Source organism: Camellia sinensis, chromosome 1, assembly GCF_055761805.1.
Source record: "Camellia sinensis isolate YWXY chromosome 1, ASM5576180v1, whole genome shotgun sequence".
NCBI lineage: Eukaryota > Viridiplantae > Streptophyta > Magnoliopsida > Ericales > Theaceae > Camellia > Camellia sinensis.
Genome location: NC_138961.1, coordinates 247,704,664 through 247,715,950, shown reverse-complemented (window position 1 = coordinate 247,715,950; position 11,287 = coordinate 247,704,664). Strand labels below are relative to the sequence as shown.

The window sequence follows — 11,287 nt, the reverse complement described above, 5'->3', positions numbered from 1 at the left end:
AACTTTGCGTTTTAGAGTCTACTCGACTACATGGACCAAATAAGTTATAAAAAAATGAAAAACAATTTATTAAAAATAAAAGTGAAAATAAGTTGGTGATGTTTTAAGATCATTCTACACTCGATGCACAAAAAATGTAAAATCTTTGACACAAATTTAAAAAATATAATATTCAAAAGAAAAAGAAAAAGAGTTTTTTTTTGTTAGTTGCCAAACCCACCAAATGTTATTGATTGAAATAGAAAAAATCAACATTTTTATGTTTTGTAATCATCACCAAGGACTGATCCACAGGGTGCGAAAGTATATATATTTAGATTTTCAAATTTTCAAGATCCGTCCATGATCATAACAACACTAATTTATTTATTTTATACATGAAAAATAAAAGCCCGTCCTTGATAATTACAATATTATTTTTTTTTAATTTTCTATTAAACAAAAAAAAAAGAAAAAGAAAAAAGAAGTGGTTGTCCAATGACTTAAACTAAAGCTATAGCCAGAGAACCTACAGGTTCACTGTCTAGCCTAAGTTCAACTAGGCCGGGCACAACTCACAGGTTCACTGGTCTAGCTTGAGTTCAACTAAGCTGGCCACAACCTACAGGGTTCAACTAAGAACCTAGAGGTTTACTCGGTCTAGCCTGAGTTCAACCAAGCTAGCTAGAACCTAGTGGTTTAATCGTTTTAGCCTAAGTTCAACTAAGCTAGCTAGAACCTACAGGTTCACTGGTCTAGCCTGAGTTCAAGCGTTGAAGCCAACTGTCAACTTTACCATCATCCAACCACTCTGGTGCCCTCGCTTGAGTCGTAAGCTAACGCTACTTAGCTTGGCAATTATTAGATGTCTCAATCACCCCTTATATTCAGACATTTTGCGTTGCTTTTAAACGATGTGGGATAAGTTTACCAATATTTAAACTTTGCACTATCTCTCTTCTAATTTGATTATGAACGATGTGGGATAGATTTACGATTCTACTACTACCAATATTTAAACTTTACACTATCTTTTTTCTAATGAGATTATGTTTCCTTCTCTTCTGTAGTAGCCGCCATCGTCTGCCACCATCACTGAACCGTCTTTTGTCTTCCCCACCTACAAGGACCAACCGCCATCCCCTCTCTCCCTTTCCTTTCTCTGGTAAGAAATCTAATCCTTCACTCAACATGACTAATTCTTATACCATAGTTTGTTAATGTGTTTATATACCACATGGTTATGTTACATACTTATGTCACATTGTCTTTTTGTTTAAGTAAAATTGCTTCAAATCCCTTATGTGGTGTGGTTCCATTTTTCAAGCACTAAATTACTTTGCAAAATAATGTGCTGAAGTAGGTATATCAAATGTGAAAAATGACGTCTTGATTGTTAAAGTATTTACAACGTAGCTGCTAGAATCAAATCATAACAGATTGAAATGGCTGATAAGTGACATGGTATTTTATAACCATTATGGCTGCACAGTTTCTTCTTATTAATAAATTTCCTTCAGGTGATTTCAGTCTTAGAATGCATTGTGATAATGTAGTAAACGTGGTTAATCAATCGGAACTGCAGGGTTCCCATCCAAATTAATTAGTTTTATTGGGAAGCTGATATCCAAACTTCAAAAAAAATTATTGGAAAGCAGATAGCCAAACTTCAAATAAGACTTAAAACTCAACAAAAACTTGATTGCCAAGTTGCAAAGTGGCCTTTTACGAATTCCTTTTTTATTTTTATTTGTATTTTTTCAATATGTTTGAATCTTGAATTTGTGGAGGGAAAGGAAAAGAGAAGGAAAAAAAATGAAGTGAAAGGTGCTAAATTCTTTTCTTTTGTATGGTTGGGTTAGAAAAATGCAAAGAAAATGAATAGGTTTTTCTTTTTCTTTATTTTTTATTTTTTATTTTAGGTTGTTAATAAGTTTACGATTATACTACTACCAATATTTAAACTTTACACTATCTATTTTCTAATGAGATTATGTTTCCTTCTCTCCCGTAAACACCATCAACCGACACCATCACCAAATCCTCTCTGGTCAAAGCTTTTAAATGTTTATTTTGCTTGGAATATATTTTGAATTATTTAAAAGGTAGGTAGTAATGCAAGTGTAGAAAAAAAAAACCACATCAGAGTGGTAAATTTAAAAATTTGTAATTATTTTTCCAAAATACTATTGAGTTGTAATTTTTCGTAAAGAAAATTTAGTGGAACTGGGGTAAGTATTTGGATTTTTCTTTTTTTTTTTTGTTTCATTTGTACTAGAGGTTTTTCAAAAAAAAATTTAAAAAACTTTGCATTTTAGCATCTACTCGATTGTATAGACCAAATAAGTTATAAAATTAAAATGGAAAATAATTGACTAAAAAATAAATGAAAATAAGTTGGTGATGTTTTTAGATCATTCTACACTAGATACACAAAAAATGTAAGAATATAGAGGCAAATTAAAAAAAAATAATTACATTTCAAAAAAAAAAAAAAAAAGATAGAGTTTTTAGTTGGTTTGCCAAAAGCCACCAAATTTTATTGATTGAAATAGAAAAAATCATTATTTTTATGTTGAACATCATCACCAAGGATAGATCCAAAGGGTGCGATAGTATATTTAGATTTTCAAATTTCGGGGATCCATCCTTGATCATAACGATATTAATTTATTTATTTTATACATGAAAAAAATCCATCCTTGGTCATCACAATATTAATTTTTATTGTATACATGTTAAAAAAAAAAACCTTGGGCTATCCAGAATGAACACGTTCACTGGTCTACCCAGAGTTCAAGCGTCGAACCCACCTTTCAACTTTACCATCATCCAACCACCTTGGTGCACTCGCTTAAGTCACCAGCTAACGCTACGCAGCTCGGCAATTATTAGATGTCTCAATCACACCTTATATTCAAACATTATGGGTTGTTTTTAAACTATGTGCGAGGGGTTCACGATTTTGCTACTACCAATGTTGAAATTTTACACTATCTCTTTTCTAATGAGATTATGAACGATGTGGGATTGAGTTATGATTCTACTACAACCAGTGTTTAAACTCTACATTATCTCTTTTCTAATTAGAAAATTTAGTGGAACTGGGGTTCATTTTTAATGAACTTTTTTCAAAAAATTTCAAAAAACTTTGCGTTTTAGAGTCTACTCGACTACATGGACCAAATAAGTTATAAAAAAATGAAAAGCAATTCATTAAAAATAAAAGTGAAAATAAGTTGGTGATGTTTTAGATCATTCTACACTCGATGCACAAAAAATATAAAATCTTTGACACAAATTTAAAAAATATAATATTCAAAAGAAAAAGAAAAAGAGTTTTTTTGGTTAGTTGCCAAACCCACCAAATGTTATTGATTGAAATAGAAAAAATCATCATTTTTATGTTTTGTAATCATCACCAAGGACTGATCCACAGGGTGCGAAAGTATATATTTAGATTTTCAAATTTTCAAGATCCGTCCATGATCATAACAACACTAATTTATTTATTTTATACATGAAAAATAAAAGCCCGTCCTTGATAATCACAATATTATTTTTTTTTAATTTTCTATTACAAAAAGAAATGAAAAAATAAGTGGTTGTCCAATGACTTAAACTAAAGCTATAGCCAGAGAACCTACAGGTTCACTGTCTAGCCTAAGTTCAACTAGGCCGGGCACAACTCACAGGTTCACTGGTCTAGCTTGAGTTCAACTAAGCTGGCCACAACCTGCAGGGTTCAACTAAGAACCTAGAGGTTTACTCGGTCTAGCCTGAGTTCAACCAAGCTAGCTAGAACCTAGTGGTTTAATCGTTTTAGCCTAAGTTCAACTAGGCTAGCTAGAACCTACAGGTTCACTGGTCTAGCCTGAGTTCAAGCGTTGAAGCCAACTATCAACTTTACCATCATCCAACCACTTTGGTGCCCTCGCTTGAGTCGTAAGCTAACGCTACTTAGCTTGGCAATTATTAGATGTCTCAATCACCCCTTATATTCAGACATTTTGCGTTGCTTTTAAACGATGTGGGATAAGTTTACAATTATACTACTACCAATATTTAAACTTTACACTATCTCTTTTCTAATTAGATTATGAACGATGTGGGATAGATTTTTAACCCTCACAGAACATTGGTTATCTATCAAAGGTAGCATTGTTGTCTGGGAACTGCTCACCAGACCCAACAAGTTATGTTAACTGATGACAACAATATTATTACAGCATACATTTTCTAGAAAAAAAAAAGAAGACCCTAGCCTTGAGGTTTTCCTGTGTAATACTTGGGCTTCAAGGCCTTGGTTGTTTGTCGAGTTTGAAATATATCTCCCTCCCGTTCTTTTTCCTTCTGCAACCGTAATTGGATAGTAATTTTTGAGTTCTATATGTATTACTATCTCTTTTTTTATGATTTCAGCCTTCTGTCAGAGAGCAGCACAATGCAGGGTACAAACATAAGGTATTATTGTATAGGCACATGTCTATTTTTTCTTAGAAGTGTAGATCACATCATTATGTTTCTTACACATTTAATCTATAAAGGCAAATGTCAGAACCTATTATCAGCAATTTGAGGCGCAACAAAATCAAAGTTTGATCCACCAAAAGATCCAGGAACATCTTGGGCAAACTACTGCATTTTCCTCAGATTTTTGTGATACTTAATTGTACTACCAGTGGTATGCTTATAGTTCAGTCATTTTCATTGTTTACAACACTCGCATGCTGGGAGCCTAGCAATGTAATATGGTTTGGACTGTTGATCAACATTAGTGAAACATTATGTTTAGGACTAGCCATATAGTTTTGTTTGGGTTTCATGAAATTCCTAGTTAGAATTACAAGTCATTTTATGCAGTAGCAGAAAACTAAAATGTCTTTCTTGCATAGATTCTAATTACTGTTATCATTCAGTGGTTTTGTACCAAGGGTATTTATTTAGATGAAAAAGCACACTATCTTCTTAAGTTCGCTTTGGATAAGTGGATTTCAAATAAAGGAATTTTAGTTGAATTTTATAAAATTATAAGAAGATTGGCTATTGAAGGTAGATTGATAACTCTGAAGTGGATGATTGAATAAAGGTATGGGACATGTATTTTATTAAGATTCTTGTACAGGTAGAATTTTTTATGAAAGGATTTTAAATAATTATTTTCAGCAAATTATTTGAAATTCATCAATATAAAGCCTTTTAAATCCATTCTTAATGTCTAAATATAAAACATTACACTGAATTGAAGACTATACTCCTCAAATTATTGATGCCTAATCTTTTCATTTCAAATCTATAAATTCAAAGGCAACCTTAATAGATACATTGGATTGCCTTCCCTCAATAGTGAGAAACGTGCTGTGTATAATTTTGACAACTGTAGTTTTCCACCCCCCCTCCCCCCACTTTGTGATGGCATTCCTAGGTGAACTTCTGGGGCTCTCCATTTAATGGGGCTGTTTGGTGCACAACTTCTACTTAGTTGAAAGTTGATAATAAGAAAATAGAAGCTAAAAACCTCTTCCCTGCATCTTGGTAATCAATTTTTTTAGCTTATTTGAGCTACTTCTACCTTAAAAGCTATAAACAAAAGCTGTACCAAACACCATGGCTCATATTTCCAAAATAGAAAAAGCTATAAGCAGCTCCATGAGCTGTGGTAACGAGAATAATCTTCCCCTTCGAGAAGAATCAAAAAGAAAAATGGGAAGTGTTCAATTGGAACATGAAAACGTGACTAAATTGGTCCTAGTTGCTCTTCGGGACAGAGTGGAAGAAAGGAGGAAATTCTCAAATGTGGAAAAGGATCCAATGACTTAGAAAGAATTGAACGAGGAGCCAATGAGGTGAAAATCTGATTCACTGTTCTGTAGAGTGGCACCAAACGGCCCCAATGTATTATCTATCCTGTTTCCCTAAGGATATTCTGTATCTGATCACTGTTTATGTTATCAGGTTATATGTCTGCACCAGTGATGCCACCAATGGTGGGGCCACCTGCTGCCGCTGCTGCTTTGCCTGGTCAAATTACCAACCTCCCAAGGCCTCCACCAATGGGTGCTCCATCAGCAGTTCCAGGGACCACTATGACTCCTGCTAGTGTTTCCACCTCAATGGTTACCCCGGCTATGTATCAGGCGGCTAATTCAGCGACACCTACAAGTGGAGGTTTTGATAGTTTCAACATGAGTGCTCAAGCTCCAGAGGCTGATCATTAGTATGGTACTAGGTTTTTGTTTTTAAATCTTGTAGAATTTTTTTTTTGATCGGCAAAAAAACTTTATTGATGGAAAGGAAAATTTACATCAATAAAGAGGAGCTTGGAGCTAAAACAAGCTCCAACCTCCTAGTTGGTGAGAAACCAACGCACAAAGAAAAGAACAAAAGCATGGAGAAAAAAAAATAGACAGATCAGACAGCCCTTCCAAGAGTGGAGAGCAGCTGCCACTCCGAGAGGTGGATGACTGCTGGAAGTTATGCACCAGATCAGAGAAGCAACCAGCAGAGTGCCTCCACAACCCCATCACAGCAAGCACTCCAAAGCAGAGGTCCCAGTTTAAACACTGCAAACCACCACCCAGGGCATTTCCAAGACACCATGCAAAGCAGACCAGTACTCAAACAGAACAGCACCAACAGAAATGCACCCAAGCACTCAAGCAACCCAGCACACCAGCACTCAAACAGACCTTTCTCTTGAAAATCCTTATCAGTTTTTACAAACCCTGCAACCAAAGCCCCTGGCAATGCTGCAACCCACTCATCTCTGTTGAGATCTGATGGAATAGCAGCCAAAACATTATTCAATAGATTCTCCTTGGGGTATATAGCAGCAGCAGACCCATTGTGTCCATCAAATATCACCAGCAACCAGCATCCATTCCAGCAGCCCTTCAAGCAATCCACGCCCCAATTTTGTTTAATCCATCACAAATAGAACAGCAGGTCCAGATGAACTGACTCACCCAAATGATATTTGACTCCATCTCAACCAGCCCAATTGCATCAGAAGTGGAAGTTGAGCTGTAACTGGTGGGATGAGGTGCCTCAGATGCATCACAATTGGAATGCTATTGACTGTGTAATTGCAGCAGTACATTGTTTATGGGACATGACAAATTGTGTAAGGAAATCTGGCCATCTCAAAATAGTAAGAAATCACTGCATTTTTTCTAAAAGCATTTTAGGCCATTAATTACAACCATTTATCTCTAAAAAAATTATCTTGTTTCATTTCCTGCGCTAGTGACAACATGCATTTGGTATGCATTTCATTGCTGGATCTGTTTGGATTGTTTGTGTCTTAAGGTTCTGGGGTAATGTATGCTGATTTGTTTCTCAAATGGGTAGCACATTGACTCTACTCCTTTAGGGGATCATGATCATCAGGCTGCTTCAACTTTTTCCTCCCCACTGTCTTTTCCTTTTTCGCAGATGAAAAAATATCATCAATAGATATCCAAGTCAACAGAACTCTGGTTGTGTTTTAGAGATTGATTCCCTTTTGAGCGGGAAGTTGGCTTTACAGTTGCCGAAGTTACAGAGCTTGTGAGGAAAAAAAGAAAAAGAAAAAGAAAAAGAAAAAGAAAATCTTTTGGGTATGTAGTTAAGAGGTACTTGTTGGAGAATGTCAACAGAACTCTGGCGCCTGTTTGGTAACCATTCCGTTTTTAGTTTTCAGTTTCTATTTACAAAAACTTAAAAAACTATCATAAAAATTTGTTTGATAATATTTTTGGTTTATAAATGGTTGTCTCAGTTTATAAATTTCAGGAAAAAACGTAAACTCCAAAAATGAGTTTACGTTTTCAATTTTCAATTTTTTTTCAAATAATTTATTTTCAATTTTTTTTTCAAATAATTTTTTTTTTCATATAATTTTTTTTTCAATTAATTTTTTTAAAACAATTTTTTTTCAATTAATATTTTTTTCAAATATTTTTTCCCAATTAAATTTTTTTTCAATTATTTTTTTAATTAATTTTTTTTCATTTTTTTTCAAATAAGTTTTTTTTAATTAATTTTTTTTTAGATATTTTTTTTTTCAATGATTTTCTTTTCAATTAATTTTTTTTCCAATTAATTTTTTTTTTCAATTATTTTTTTTAATTAATTTTTTTCAATTATAATGTGTGTGATCCCATTGTGATAAATAATAAAAATAAATATAAATATTTTAGGCCTGAACAAACATATTTTTTAGTTTATGTTTTTAAAATTTTTTAAACATTTTGTTCAAACCAAACGCGTTTGTAATTTATGTTTTTTTAAAAATAAATAAAATCCAGTTTATAAAATTTTGATAGACATAAACCAAAAACGTAAACTAATTAATTTTATTTTAATTTTCTAATTTAACATTGAATTATGTTGATGAATATTGTAGTTTTTCCATGCCATCTGTTCTATGCATCTAGTGCTAAGACATTTAGAGCATAAAGTGTCTTGGCCTTTTGTTTTGTTTTGTTTTGTACGTTCGTTTGTTTTAACATATGAATTTTGTGCATATGCAGCAAAGAAATTTTGACTATACAAGAATGGCAACAATCAAAAGAATGAGTTTGTTATTTTGTTGTTTCTCTGTTTTTTGCTTTTTGGTTTTTGGGTGTCTCATAATTGTGAATGGTATTGATATGTTATTGTCATGACTGTTGTTTTTACAGGAACTAGAGTGCGAACCAGAAACATTACTTACTGTGCAAGTCCAGTGTTCGATTTTGTGATTCTTGGCCATGAGTAATTCAGTATGCAATGTGCTAGGCATGTTTGTCAGTGTGCTAATTCCAGGAAAATAGTTTTGTATTTAGATCATGGAAACCAATCTAGGTCTCTGGCAGAAAGAATCTTCATTGGGCGAATGAACTCCAATAGAATATGAATTGCTTCCTTGATCAGGTATTATGTTGTTTGAAACATATGGTCAAAGGTATTATGTTGTTTGAAACATATGGTCAAATGAATTGTAGAATGCAAGGGTTTATAAGAGAATATTTAGGCATTTTGTTGATATGTCTGAACTCAAACCTTTATTATGTTTCTATGCTGAACTTGTTGGTTGGGATGGTTGGTCTTGTATTAACACTCTTGCAGTCAAACATGTTTTACCTTGTATCTCGGTTCGAAATCATATTGATTTGGCCTTGATTCAACAAACTGTGAATTATGTAATTACATCTACTTTTCTAGATTTAGAGTCCACTTTGCTTTTTAAATATTTTAACTTCGTGCTGAATGTATTTATTCCAGACTTTTACAACTTGAATCTAAATATACCCCACTTTTTGCTAAATGTAGATGCTAATGATTGCAGTTTGGTTAACTTCTCATAGTTTTGAAAGGATTTTTTTTCCTCTATGTAAAAGAGTAGTAATTTTGATGTTGGACTCATGTTGGTTATACTATTGACTGAGTACAGAAAGCAATTGTTTCGTTGCTCGGGAAAGTGAGTTTTACAATATGTTTGAAGCTTGGAAAAAAATTAATTGTAAGCGATTCTATTTCTCTAGGCAAAAATACACAAATTTATTAGAATAAGATTTAAAAGGACCTGAGAACAAATGATATCTTGGGGAGTGACGTTTTTGAAGTGCTCAAGCTTTTCCTTAGGAGCTGCAAACTCATTACAGAACTGCAAGAGGACGATATATAATTATGGTCATGTTGCCTTAACAGGGTGTCAAAAAACTGACGTCTCATACAAGGCCTTATTCACCTATTTATAAACTCAATATTAATTTCAAAAAAAAAGTTAGGGGATTGTATCTTCAAAAATTAATTACAAATTCATAAGGATATTTATAATTTTATTTTTAAATGTTTATAAAATTTATAACTAATTTTAAAATAAATTTTCAAATATTCACTGATGTGAAATTATTCATTATTCACCAGATTAATGGGTAGACAATATGCAAACCTTTGATTTACAAAAAGTGTTAATATAGCACATCCTTAAAGATGAGACTATGTTCTCAAGTCCATCCCCAGCTGAAACCCGACTGAGATAATCCAGATAATCCAAATGAGGAGATGGATATAATTGACTTCTCTCCATTTTTAAAACAATGATATTAAACAAATTAATAAATTTTATAAAAAAATTTCGACTAATTGATGACATATTAATGAAGTGGATCCTAATGTAACATTTTACATTAGTTAATACAAATATTTATAAAATTTATTAATTTATATAACATTTTTTCTTTTAGGACAGGCTTGACCATTTCTAAAATGAATTCAACCATCCAATTCGATATTGTGCAGGATCACGTGAATTATTTTGATAAGCTTCATTTATTTTCTAAGTCAAAATTGTATTTATCCAGTTTTTCATAGAAATGAGTCACAAAAATTTGCGAATGCATTACAAAATAAATATGATGCAAACCGTGCAATTGTGATTGTTAAATTTATAATCTCATATTTATTTGAATAATTCACACACATGGGCTTAAAGAATAAATATAATTGATTATTGTTGGTGTATTTTAATATTTGTTATTTACTATTTATTTGAGACTCATGACTTATTACATAGTTCATGAATGATGAGTCAGTGAGAGTAATGGACATTATCGAGTTAGTACTTATCAAGATAAAGAATCTCGCGTTGACTAAAAAAAAGTATAAGAGATTCATATATTTATCTATGTTATTGACTTTGGATGTAATTTATAATATATAGATTAAATACACAACACAAGAAGCAAGTAGAAGAGGTTGATGGAGTTTTGAATTCATCAATTGGCCTAAATCATATTTCAAAACTTGATTTTATCTTGAATATTTTATATTTTAAAATTTTTTTTGGGAACTTATATTTTTAAATTTGTTTGAACAAACAATTATCAAAATAGGCCACTTAGACAATCCCACAAAACTTATCATTGAATCTGACCATGCTTTTCTAGCCAAAAAAAGCAGCTCATTACTAAAGTGACATTATTTTGACTAAATTAACACGATATGAAAAATTCAATTATAAAATTGATATAATCAAATCATCAACTTGATACAAGAGACAAACTAATGCGAATGTGTCTATTCGGATAGTTGTAGATTTAAAATACATGAATTTAACATTAACTATTCAAGAAATCTAACTTAAATTTAGATTTCATAATTTATCAATAAATTTAGGCTTGCTTTAGCTCTAAATCAGAACTATAACAACAAATCCATGAACTGAATTGTAAAATATAATTAATCTATTTTGAAAATAAAATCCAATTGTATATTGAAAAAATCAAATCAAGTCATGATTTGATTTGAATCGAACTGATTTATAATTTTTTTTAATTTATTT

The 11,287-nt window shown here is 32.1% G+C and overlaps 1 long non-coding RNA gene across 1 annotated transcript; it reads left to right on the top strand.

Moving 5' to 3' along the window:
* Positions 1-8,323: 8,323 nt before the first annotated feature.
* LOC145790753 (uncharacterized) lies at positions 8,324-9,078 on the top strand. Its single transcript, XR_014329888.1, has 3 exons — positions 8,324-8,538; positions 8,643-8,874; positions 8,906-9,078. It is a non-coding gene; the product is annotated as an uncharacterized LOC145790753 (long non-coding RNA).
* Positions 9,079-11,287: the final 2,209 nt, after the last annotated feature.